General features: G+C 36.5%; 1 long non-coding RNA gene across 1 annotated transcript; it reads left to right on the top strand.

Moving 5' to 3' along the window:
- The first annotated feature begins 12,464 nt into the window (after window positions 1–12,464).
- LOC133739851 (uncharacterized) lies at window positions 12,465–13,292 on the top strand. Its single transcript, XR_009860851.1, has 3 exons — window positions 12,465–12,806; window positions 12,917–12,994; window positions 13,167–13,292. It is a non-coding gene; the product is annotated as an uncharacterized LOC133739851 (long non-coding RNA).
- The last annotated feature ends 385 nt before the right edge of the window (window positions 13,293–13,677 follow it).

Genomic DNA, 13,677 nt, shown 5'->3' with positions numbered 1-13,677 from the left:
GTTTTGCCTTTCGTGAATTCTTATATACTCAATTGTGTTTTCCTTTTTTTAGAAATAATGAAAATTGTAATGCAGATGGTGATGGGAGTCTGAATGAAAGTGATCAGAAAAGGCTACATCCTCCAGGTCGTTCCAAAACATTACGCAGAATTAAAAATCAATATATAATCTCATAATTATACATGCGTGATGATTCAGCCATCAATACAAAATACCTAGAAAACTTTTTCTTTTTAAACCAAGTACATATTGATGTCCTGAACCACAATGTCAATATATACTCGTTACGCAGAGTCATATATTACACAAGTTTACAAATTAAATTGCCACAACAAAATAATAAGTAAATGCTCCTCAAAGCTTACTACAAGCGGAAGTCTTAACAAAGGTAAAGTCACAAAATTGGCTTCCTACCGTAAAGCTGCCAGCACGCTACCTCAGCTTCAGCCACGATTACCCTGATCTGCAAGATTAACCCCTACACCATAGAATAGTGCACCAGGTTGTCACACAGCAAACCCGGTAAGCTTATGAAAGCTTGTATAAGTAAACTCAAAACCAAAAAGCAGAAACACATTCTTAAGTCACCTCATCCTAAACAACGTTAAGCACATATATAACTCACACCTACAACCATCAATTTCATATCCTTCCATATCATGCTTACATACGTCAACTCATGACTAAAACCACATGCTCAGATTCTCAACCTAGCATCCAATTACACAAATTTCAGTCAAACAAAACTTCCTCGAGCAATATTTGATACCATTTTAACGCACTACGGCGAATTCCAAAATCACACTCATTTCCTCCCCACTAGAAGCCTTTGTCATCAACATGACATCAAATGTGAAAATGAATGAATCACCTTCCGATCCTTACCACAGAGTACAATCGTCACCACTATGACCTTTAAGATCAATCAAACCATCAACAAATAAAACTAAGAAGAAAATAAGGCAATCACAATTCAAAACAATGTGGAACAATTCATAGTAACCCCTGCGTATAGTTTTAGTTCAGGAGGTTACATTAAAACAAACAATTCAAGTCATCGAAATCATCACAACCCCATACTCTGACATTTGTAGGTAGCTCCGACCATCATAGCAGTCCTCTCGATCGTTGTTAACTTAATAACAATTAAATTCCTCTACAGAGCAGTTATCACACTGGTCATCACACAGATAGAAATCATCCTACTGATCATCACACAGATTCCATCGGTCATCAAACAGATAGCAATCGTCCTACTGATCATCACACAGATTTCACCGGTCATCACCCATATATTCTCACATGCTTTACACAACAATCATTACAAAAATCATCATACTGATGCCACCGATTCATTACACAGATATTCCTACACAAGCTTTACGTGACAATCATCACAAAGATTCATCACACTGATTTCACCGATCATTACACAAATATTCCTACACAATCTACTATATATTAAAGCACCAATTAAGATGGTCATACTAGACTCATGGTATCTCAACAAATGAGATTCTACAATCATAACTTAATACACAATTTTCACCATTCTCGAACAATAATAAATTGATTTCAAAATATTGTTCACATCACAACGAAGCCACCAATACATTTCACGTAAATATATATATATATATACACACACACACACACACACACACGTAGTCATTCACTCAGGAATGCCACTAATACCAACTATTGTCACAGTTAAACTAATAACTCCAAGACAATATGGTAATTAACTCTACTCATAACGAATATCGTGAGATTTACTCACCTCTGAATCCCGCTGCGTCTTCACACACTAACCAAGATAAGAACAATCGTCCCAATCCGCTCAACACAACTCTGTCAAGTATCTAATCACATACGGTTCCAACTTAGTACACGAATCACAAGCGATTAAAGTATGAAACCCCCGTTTTGAACTAAAACCACAAAAGTGACGCAAATCGAGGCGAAACCACATCCGAGACCACCCAAAGTCTCTGGAATACCTCTACGATCAATATGTCAAAACCACAAGTCTATCGAACACTCAAATCCTCACGGATCGAATAATCGAACGGTTCGAAACCGTAAAAATCATAACATATTCATACGATCTCCAAATATTACGTATTATATATCAAAACGCTCGTATCGACGAGTAAATGATATATTAAATCAGAAATTGTCCCTTACATGGCCGGAATGCCGTCAAAGCACTGCCACAGGCGGTTGCACAACCACTACCAGCCAAAACTGAAAACCACATTAATCCAACCGTCCAAAATGTCAAGAATACCAAGTAGAGAAACTTTAATACTTGGGGTTCAAGCCAACTCGGCCTAGATCGCCGCCTATCGCAATCATAAGCTCCCACGCACTATTCACCGTGAGTTGATCCGATTCCAACGTGAATCGATCAAAACTACCACCATAGGTCGAAGGAGGAGGCTGCTGCGAGCTCAATAAGCCAAGTTTGTGCCGCTGCCGTCGCCCAAGGAGAAAGTTCTGGTTAGATCTCACCGCTGCCAAACTTTGGAGCTTTGATCCGCCGCCGTGCGTAAGAATCGGAGCAAACCACCACCAAAGGGAGGTAGGCGACGTAGCTTTGAATGGTTCTGGGTTGGTCCTGTGGTCTGTTGTCGCCAGAGTTACAAGTTTCGGCCAGGTCGAGTTTTGCGGGTTCAGGTTGAGTCGAGCGAAAAGAAGAGAGAGAACAGAGCTTCTAGAAATTTCTGGAAACTGACGAAAAAGGAAAGTAATTTCCTTTTTCAAAAAACCCCTATTTATAGTAAATTTCCGAAAATAGTAGATTTTCCGCTGACCATAACTTTCACATACGAACTCCGATTTCTGCGTACCGCATGTCCACTAACTCATATTGACGCGCTCTACGACTTTCGTGAAGTGTACATACATGTACATTTACAAGCATAATTAGCTATATTGGGCTACGCTCATGGTACCGCCAGAGGTACTGATTCCCGCCAAAGGAGTAGCCTACGGATACACAGCCAGGCGAGCTACCGCCTGAGCCTCGGATCACCCCCAAATGGCCGCCGACGCGCCGCCATGCGCCGTGCCAAGATAGCATCAGAAGCTCCTGACGCTGAAGCACATCAGTCCCACATCGAAAACAAGGAGAAGATCAGCCTTCTCCTCACCTATAAAAGGTTCTCTCCTCTCTTCTCATTAATTACGCATTTACTACTCATTTATTGTTATGCTGTCTATATGCATTGACTGACTTAGGTATCGGAGAAGTGAAGACCGCCCAACGCGGTCTCCCTCTGACGCCCTGTCTTTCATTTGACAGCTAGCGGAGATCACCGAGTCTACAGAGTAGCGGTCCGCCCACCGGACCCGCGTTAAACGAAGGTTCGGCTACAGCCGGACTTTGAGCATTAACATGAAGGAATTTTTCGGAGAAACTCAACGTATAAAAAGTCAACCTTCGCGCCCCCTAAACTCATATAATATACCGAAATATACCGAAATGACCATGAAATATTAAAAAAAATTAAAACTCATATAATATATAAGGGTAATATAGTCATTTAAAAAATAAATTGAAAAAATGGTGAAAGTAAGAAACAGATAAGTATGTAGAAAAATCTACGTACCAACTCTTATATAAAAAATTCCCACTCACTGTATAAAAAAATATACATTTTCACACACAAAGTGTGTGAGACCTGTCTAGTTATCATTAATGGTACCTAAACTTATCCTATATCTAATTAATGGTGCACGAACTTTAATTATAATCCCAACCGGTACCTAAACTTTTCGATTTCATTTTAAATTGTATCAATCACTAACTTCTGTTAAAAACTAACATGTGCATGATACATGACCTATATTCAAGAGCAATTTAACAAAAATACCCATTTAAATAAGGGGTTTCTATTCATACCTTCAAAATTGATATTTGGATTTTTTTTTTTTAAAGCTATAGTTGACTTTGTCAACTCATGTCAAATTACCAATTGGGTAATAGTACCAATGCTTCAATTTAGATGATGTTACTGATCAACTCTTTATTGCTAATCTGTCATCCTCGATGTTCTACGGGCTTACCTAACGCATAAGAGTAAAAACAAAAATATGTTTCTAAAGCAATGTTGAATGAGGAGTTATGAAATGGTGAGGTATGTGTAATTCAATCAAATGTAAATCGAGAAAAAGAATCATAAGCAGGAGCATAAGCAATGTATGCATGTCGACAATGATGGCGTCAACTACAACAACGATGTTAGATCATCATCTAATTATGATATCCTTCTCTAGCTCTATCATCAAAATACTACAAGCAGGAACATAAGTAATGTATGTAGGGGTGTGCAAAATATGGTACAAACCGGCCAAAATCGACCGATAAATATGGTTTGGTTAATTTTTAACTTTAAAAATTGAAAATTAGTTCAATACCGAACCAAACCATTTATGAACTGGGTTGGTTTGGTTCCTCTTGTACTTAAACCGTGGAACCCGAACCGACCGATATGTTTGAAATATAAGAGAAAAAGTTTTTTTTTTTATATATATACACACATAATAAAAATATATTCATTTGTCAGGTTTGTTCTAAGTAAGTTCTAAATCTCCAATTATAACTTTATTCTCAAATGATATACTATCATATTGAATTCAAGGCCCAAAGGCCTAAAACCTTAGTATATAATCGCTACAATTTTTTTTGATCCTTTCATATCACATCTCTAATATCTCAATCTCTCATTCCTTGACCTTTAATACTATCATATTAAGCTAGTATTGATGGCTAAGTCGTTAAATAACCGAATCACTTTGAATCTAATTTAGGTTTTAGTTTTGGACTATATGTTTTGGATTTTAATTATTGAATTTTAAATTTAGATAATTTAACATAATTTCAATTCTTGAGATTGAATTTTTACTATGAATTTTTTCATAAATAGCATGTTAATATTATATAGGTGAAAACCGCCTAACCGACCAAACCAAACCATCTTTAATTAGATTGGATTGGGTTGGATTGAGTTTTTTTTTTTATGACCGGTTTTCCAAAATGCCTAAACCGCTCACTTTGGCATAGAGACGGTTTGGAGTCAAAACTGATCCAACCCAATTCGTGTGCAGCCCTAAATGTATGCATATTGACAATGATGGCATCAACTACAACAACGATGTTAGATCATCATCTGATTACAATATTCTTTTCCGACTCTATCATTAAAATACCACAATCTCAAACTCTATGACAAGATTCTGAGTAAATTGGATAAGGAACGTATTCTCAGTTCACATGTAACTTAAAAAAGGATTTCGTTGATCACAACGGCCAATTACAACCCTAGTCCTTTCATGGCTAGAAAGTGTAATTTGTATTTCCATTGAGTATTTAGTCATCCTAGTAGCGGTTGGTTTATTTGTTCAGTTTGATGGATTCTGATATTTCTATACATGGAGTACCATAATAATTTTTTTTTCCGTTCCAACCAAAAAATAGAACGGCTTAATTTATGTACTTTTTTACATTTTCAATTCGATGAATAGGAAATTAATTTCATCAAACTAATCATCGTTGTGACTTTAATTAATTTACATGCAACTTAATTTGCAAGTAAAACCTAGTTCAATATTCTAGTTCCATTCACCCTCAAATATATATATATATATATATATATATATATATATATATATATATATATATTTTTTTTCCTTTATTCCAATCAACACTATCTCAAGTGCCTATAGAAAATTTGACAAATTGGAGCTTGCGATAGTAGACATTACAATGTTAAACTAAATTAAACAAAGTTTCAACTAATGATTGTGCGCATGAGAGGAACAATTCAAAATTGTTTCTTGAACATCCTACAAACATAAAGAAAAGAGAAACTCTCAAGATCATATTTCCCGTTTCATAGGTGAAGGGTAGTAAAGCGTTGTAGAAGATAATGATGATGCTTCTAAAATAGACCATTGCTTCTCCGTCAAGTTTAGTCATGTCAATAGGATCGTGGAAGCAAACAATAGAGTCTTTGAAGCAAGATGTAGAATCAAATCATTATGTTGGCCAACCAAAATAGTAGTGACCTCACTGACCTAAAGGTAAAGGTCCAAACTAATGCAGCGAATGTGACTGATGATCATAGAGTCAAAAACCATCCAATCAACACAACAACCCTAGCAGGATTAAGTCTAACAAAATCAAATCAAGTCACAACCATCTCAAGAAAGTAAGGAGCATACTTCCTGCCTAATCTCATCAAAAACTCACAATAATCCCGAAATTTCCTCCCACACTAGTTAGATGTAAACATAGTGGGCTTATACCAAAACCACAATACATTCATCACACCCTTAGAAGCCAATAGAAAAAAAAATACCAACAGGTAACGTCAAAGCAGAGGATATGACAAATATAATTGCCTATGTAACAGGCTCCAGAGCAGTCAACATTGAGACAAAGACTCCCTTTAACCAATTCCTTAAAGAAAAACTCTTCTTTTCAGTAGTTATCTTCTGAAACATACAATCCACCATTCTATAACACTCCTTCCTCTACACACACCTTATGGGATTAAGACACTCCATAACTTTCTTCTGCTTAAAAATTTCATTGATCTGCAAACTTTCCTTAAGATTCAAACACTCCCTAAACTTCAAACACTCAGTCTGACAGACACAGTTCATCTGATGGACAAACTCCACAAGCTTATCACAATCCATTTGCCGCATCCCATCAAATAAACAGAATTCAAAATATAAGGAAGATGTGACATTCCACTTTTTGCTTCAGGCACATGTTCTGGTTTATCTTCAAACATATACACATTTTGCTTTGACAGCAGCTCTAGAAAAGATCACATTGTAGCCCATCTGCCAATAGGAGTACGTGCTTAGCGAGCATGCAGATTGAAAACAAGTCTGAGGAAGAATCATTGGCTTTGGGGGAAGCCTTCGCAAAAAATCTCAAGCTAGAAAAACTAGAAAGCGCAAGCGTTTGGGAAGAACGGTGATTCTGGACAAAGAATTGGTCGCCGTGGTTCCCATTCACCCTCAAAATTAATCACACATAAGATTTGTTATTTGAAATGAGATATTTATAGCCACAACCATGATATAGTACGTCATTGTAGTATTATATGTTCAAATATATATTCACATAAAGTCGTTCACTTACCTAGTGCTAAAACACCGTCCACCTTAAAACATAATTCTAATGTAGTATTATATGTTCAAACGATCCTGATCACATGGTCAGTTGCTGACCATGGATTTTCTGGTCACTGACCGTCCGATTGAGATCAGACGGTTGACAGCTAAGTAATGAGATTTAAGATGAGAGCTGTCAACCGTCCGATCTCAATCGGACGGTCAGTGATCAGGACTGATGTTCAAATATGTATCCACATAAAGTCGGTGACCTACCTAGTGCTAAAACACTGTTCACCTTAAAACATAATTCTATATAGTACATAGACACTATGCTCGAACCAATAAAGATCATATGACAAGGATAAAGACTTTATACCGATAAATTCAACACGTAAAGAAATTAATGTACAATAAAATTAAGTCTAGTAATCTCTATATCTAATTAAGTATATACCATCAGCATCCATTCCATTGCACTAATCTTGATCGACTTCTTGGATATTCTCCTTAATACATACATAATATTTGTAATATTAGTTACTGGACCGTATTCTTAGTATCAATCACCGTCGTAATTTCTTATTATTAATCACTCAATCATGCATGTACATACTAATATTAATGTTTACATATAAAATTAGATGATATATTGATTCTTTTAACGATAATGCAATGTGAGTAAAAAATCTAGTGGGATCATGGAGTTATGCCACAAATGCTTTAGAGACAACCCTATTGTATCTAGTATTTTTATCAATAAAGGTTCTAGTGATGGAATATCAAAATCTTTTTGATAATTTAATCAAAGTTTTCTTTCCTTATTTTGTGCATATATTTTGTCTATCTATCTACCAAATATTTAAATGCCTAAACACGAACATGAGGTATTCATAATTCCTAAACATTAATTACATCGGTTGGCATTCTAAACATGAAAATTATAAATTTCTTTGTGGAAAAAAAATGAACGAATTAATTGTCTGAATTCCTCACTTCAATATCCATCCCAATTGGTGTCATTTTGAATATCCTGCAGAAACCCCTTCAAAAAAAAAGAATATCCTGCAAAAGTTTCTTCTTATCTCTTTATTAGTTTCCAAAACAATATATTTTTTCTTTTTTGATATAATAGTTTGTTTTAAACTTTCTTAATTTATTATGAGTAATTCATCATGTAAAGAAGGTTTCATTTTGAGATGATAAGCACACATGTCGATGAATAACAATTCTTATTTTCACCAAATAACCACTAGTCAAAATTGAACACAAAATCCACATCACCATACCTGTTTGACCGAGAAGATAGGAGAATTTTAATGCAACGTTTTAATAGTCAATTCCTCATATTTTGCTTAGTTATTTCCTTAACTAAATCGGTTTTTAACTTAGTTTCTATTTTTTGTCTAAAAAAAAAACGTAGTTTCTATTTTTAGGTACATTGGAGCAGATGAAGAAGAAATGAGCTTAAAAGAGCATGAGAAGCAAAGGAAAATTTAGAAATGACAAAGGTAAGGTACAAAAACTTAGTTTCTATTTTTAGGTACATTGGAGAAGATGAAGAAGAAATGAGCTTAAAAGAGCATGAGAAGCAAAGGAAAATTTAGAAATGACATAGGTAAGGTACAAGGGATGCAGAAATGAGCTGAAATGAAGTATTCCTTGTCCAACCAAGAATTCCTGGTCCAACTAAGAATCCCAGTCAAAGTAGGAATCGTGGGTCAATTAGGATGCATGTTCGGAAAAATGAAGAAAAATGGCAAAAAATGCAGAGTCCTAGTTGGACTAGGCTGTTCATGTCAGGAAAAGGAATCCTAATGATACAAGGAGCACTACACCAATTTCGGAATCAGACAACACATATCAGACGACAGCAAACATTTTAACTGTTGTCTGATTTAATCAGACGACAGCAAGAAATATTATGTCGTCTGAGTTTTTGAATCAGACAACAGTTTTTTCTTGGCTCTTGTGCAATAGCATTTCAGACAATGGTTGATTTTTTTGCTGTTGTCTGAATGGATCAATTCAGACAACAGTTATTATTTCAATGTTGTCCAAGGTTTATTCAGACAATGGTTGATTTTTGATGTTGTCTGAATGGATCAATTCAGACAACAGTTATTATTTCAATGTTGTCCAAGGTTTATTCAGACAATGGTTGATTTTTGATGTTGTCTGATTGTTCAATCACACAACTGTTATTCATTGTCTGTTGTGCAATAACTTTTAAGTCAATACTTGCTAAAAGATATTGTCTGATTTGGTTTCACACAACTGTTTTTATTCATCTGTTGTCACATTATCTTCAGACAATGCACCCTAAATGCTGTTGTCTGAAGTTAGATTCCCCTAGGCCTCATCATATGGCCCTTGGGCCCTAAGCCCGCCCGGCCCGTTTAGGGTAGGGTATGGGTCACACAAATAAAGCCCGGCCCTACCCTACGGCCTCGCCCGATTGAGCCTGTAAGGGCTAGGCCCGGCCCGGCCCGGCCCTTAAAGCCCGGCCCTAAAATTTATATTTTATTTTTGTTATTTTCTATTACATGTGTTATATGTATAAAACTATGGAAGTGTAGAAAATTATTTCAATCTGCCATATTAGGAAATGAGTCTTTTAAATTGAGCCATATTTTGAGAATAAAAAAATAAATTTTTTTTAAAGAATTAACCGTTAATTCGGCAAAAACGCCGCCGTTTTAATATAATCTTATGGGTATTTTAATATTTACCAATAATTACTGTTAACTAATTAACTGTGATAATTACAAAGCTATTATTTCAAATTGGACAATATATTCATGTAATACCAATTTTGAAATAAATCAAGTAATCAACATAACTAAAAATAATCAATTGGTCGAGTTGAAACCTTTTTACCAATGTAATGTTAACTTCTTAATGAGCAAAATGGGGGACGAAATGGAATTTTTTAAAATGCACCGCTGGATGTTATTTGCATATGAATATATGTTAGTGGTAGAAATTTCAGCAATTTCCTCCTTCTTTTGGACCTCGATCTACCCGGTCAACTCAATACCCTAAATAGAACATAAAATAAATATGCTCTTAACCGGTCCTTGGCAATTCACTTTTTTCGATCTTTCAGCTCCCACACTCTCATGGGTAGGGGGTCTACTTATGGATGTCAAAATTCCGCAACGTTTGTCCGCGCATGGTGCCGCTCCCCTTAGGGAAGTTTGCTTGTGCAAAGCGTTGACCGCTCCGTTAGGTGGCTTATTCACGGCGGATCGGCCTAATTTCTTTACACAATACCTATCACTATTGTATAAACATATAAGAATTTTCCGATTGATCGATTTTCATTTCAAAATTTTTGGATCGCACATAATCCTTATATGTCTTGTAATGTAGTATAACTAGTTTATTAGACTTGTTACCCTCCATGAGCAAAATGGGGGACGAAATGGAATTTTTTAAAATGAACCGCTAGATGTTGTTTTCATATGAATATATGTTAGTGGTAGAAATTTCAGCAATTTCCGCATTCGGTTGGACCTCGATCTACCCGGTCAACTCAATACCCTAAATAGAACATAAAACAAATATGCTCTTAACCGGTCCTTGGCAATTCAATTTTTTCGATCTTTCAGCTCCCACACTCTCATGGGTAGGGGGTCTACTTACGGATGTCAAAATTCTGCAACGTTTATCCGCGCATGGTGCCGCTCCCCTTAGGATTCAACATGTTGGCGCCCTAATTAATTGACTTCAAGACTTGGCCAAAGTTTCAATTTTCACTTCCCTCCATTCTACCAAATTTTGCATTTCACGACTTAGTATTTAAAGAAAAGAACCCTAGGCTTTTTCATTTTCTCCTTCTTCCTCTTTCAGCCGCACATGCCTCTTTCTCTCTGCTCTCTCTCTTCCTCTCACCTTCTATCCGTCACACCGGAAAGCTCGACTTCCGGTCGTCGACTATTGACACCGCCACCACCAAAAGATAGCCCAAGCGATGAAGAATAAAACCCCAGCCACCCCTCCATCGATCGAGATCATCGGACCAAGGGAAAACGAAGGTTGCGTTGGATCCAAGGGAAGCAACCACACGTCCCCACAGTCCCAACCAGAGACAAGAGAGAAGAGAAAGAGAGAAGGGCCTAAGAGACTAGCAATTAAGCAATTCGCACCAAAACCACGAGATCGAGCTGGTGCTAAATCCAGGTACACCTTTCTCCTTGATTCAGTTTGCGAATCAGGTTCTAGATCTTCTGAATCAGATTTCATATTGATGCTACGTTCCAATCGAATTGAAACCTAATTTGTTGTGATTTTGAGCACGAAGCTCAGCTTAAGTTATGGTTGTCTGCTATTTCTGTGCATTTTTATGAATGAACAAATCGAGTGTTTATGCAAATGTAATGGTGTTTGTGTTGAAGGTGGAGAAAGCGGAGTTTAATGGTGATTGAGACGTGGCCGCGGTGATTCTGGGGAGTCACAGTGGGGAGCAAGAATGGAGTGGATCGGATGGACAAGGACAAGAGCCGTACCGATCTGCTCGCTGCTGGCCGTAAAAAGGTACATACACATTGGCTCATAGCACACTAGCTTTCGTAATTCGGCTGCTGTGTTAGCAAATAGAGCTCAAGGGTTTAATTCATTTGCCACACACTTGAACTGTAACTTGTCGAGGTATATTTTTTATTAGGTATAGTTTAGATAGATAGGGAAATCCTGTAATGCCTGTAGGTGTTTTCTTTCATTTTGTTAACTGTTATAGAAACGACTAGAGAGAGACAAATGATCGATCTGATTTTTAATATTTGGTCCCTGTACATTTATCATCAGCTTCAACAATTCCTTCAGAAGAAGGATAAAGGCAGTGGAAGCCAGGGAAAATCCACGAAAAAGTACCCAATCCCTCTTTCTCTTCCTTCCTGATTTAGATTTTGTGCTGGTTCTGATTGTTAATGTTGGTATTCTCTCCCCTTTATTTTCTTATAATCGGGTTGATATTGATGAGTGGCTGTGTGAAATTTTCAGGGTTTGTTGATGTATAAAAGCATTAGATTGATTGAATTTGACGGTAGTGCTCTTGGTAGTTGTCATGGTTCTATGACTTCTATATATTATCTTGTGCTTCTTCCAAAGAAAGACAAGTCTATTGTTTTGTTCTTATTGATATAAGTTAGCAGAACGAACAATGAAATACTTTCTCTACATTATAAGCATCTTGTCTATTTTATTTTCTTCTTTAGTTTAGTAAGTATAGAAGATATTGGCACACTGAAAAGATATCAATTTTACGAAACTGCATGCCCTCCTTAATTAATTAGAACATGATGCATAAAGTTCCTTATTTTAGAAAAGAGATTGCGTGATGCATACGAGAAACTCAAAAAGAGAGGTATCCCACTAGCATCAAAGCAAGTGAATTACAGTCTCATATACAAGGCACCAGAGGAGAATGGAGGTAAGGCTACCTGTGACGAACTTGGGATCACTTTGATTGCCTATTCACCTATTGCTCAAGGTACAGTGTGAATTTTTGATGTTTTGCATTCCTTTTAGTAATGCCTTTTCTAACATGTTGCTGCAGGAATATAAGGAGAAGCCAGATTATGCACGTTGTGTTGCTATTGTAGCATATGCATCTTTGAGGGAGATGATAAAACCTGGTGCCTTGGCTATTATTTCACCTATAGCAGTTGGTGGGTCAATTATGTTTTTATAAATTTGGGCATGGAGTGGAGATAAGTTTGTTGTTGCTTCCATATTAATTAGATCATGAAGGAATAATTATTGCTTGAATCCCTTGCAGGTATTGCGTTCCGGATATTTGGATACTATCCGGAGGCAAAGGAAGTGATTGTCATAAGGCTGCAATTACAGGAGACATGTAAGTCCTGCTGTCCTCCTTTTTCTGTTAATTTGGAGATGTCTAGTGGTACTGTGGCAGTAGATTTGACCAAGTTCTTATTGTTTTCGTCATTATGATTTATCTAATATTCTGTCAATCATTTACCAGTCTCTGAATTCTCAAAAATGATATCCTCTTGTTTGTTTTGCAGAGTGGGAGACCCATTCAAAGACACAGCTGGACCTTCACTTCATGTCCTTATTAAAATGCTTGCTACAAAAATGCTGGTCATGGCTCCTGTCTTTCTCTGAGTAGTTTATAACAATTCCGGGTTTTCCAGTTTATCAGTCCCGAGTGCACGTAAACTATTTGATTGACTTGTGTCAATCTACTTTTTATAAGAGCTTTAGTATTTGATCATGATGCTCTCAATACCTTGACAATTTATTAATTGCATCTACTTTTCTTTCCTTGCAGTGATTTTGCTTACAACTATCTTAGTGGTACAACACCAAAGGAATAGGCTTCAAGCTTGCAGTGATTTTGCTTACAACTATATCTTGAGAGATCGAGCAAATTGTATTCTTTTTTATTATCATGTAAAGCTCATGAAACTTGAAAGCTTGTTAAGCTAATGAAAAAGATATAGGCACTTGGGCAAGGTTAATTCCTGTGTAAATGTTGGGACGAATACTGGAATGAAATGGTTTTTGGAATCAAGG

This window comes from Rosa rugosa, chromosome 1 (assembly GCF_958449725.1).
Source record: "Rosa rugosa chromosome 1, drRosRugo1.1, whole genome shotgun sequence".
NCBI lineage: Eukaryota > Viridiplantae > Streptophyta > Magnoliopsida > Rosales > Rosaceae > Rosa > Rosa rugosa.
Note: the sequence above shows the minus strand (reverse complement) of the source record. Positions and strands in the feature narration are given on the sequence as shown.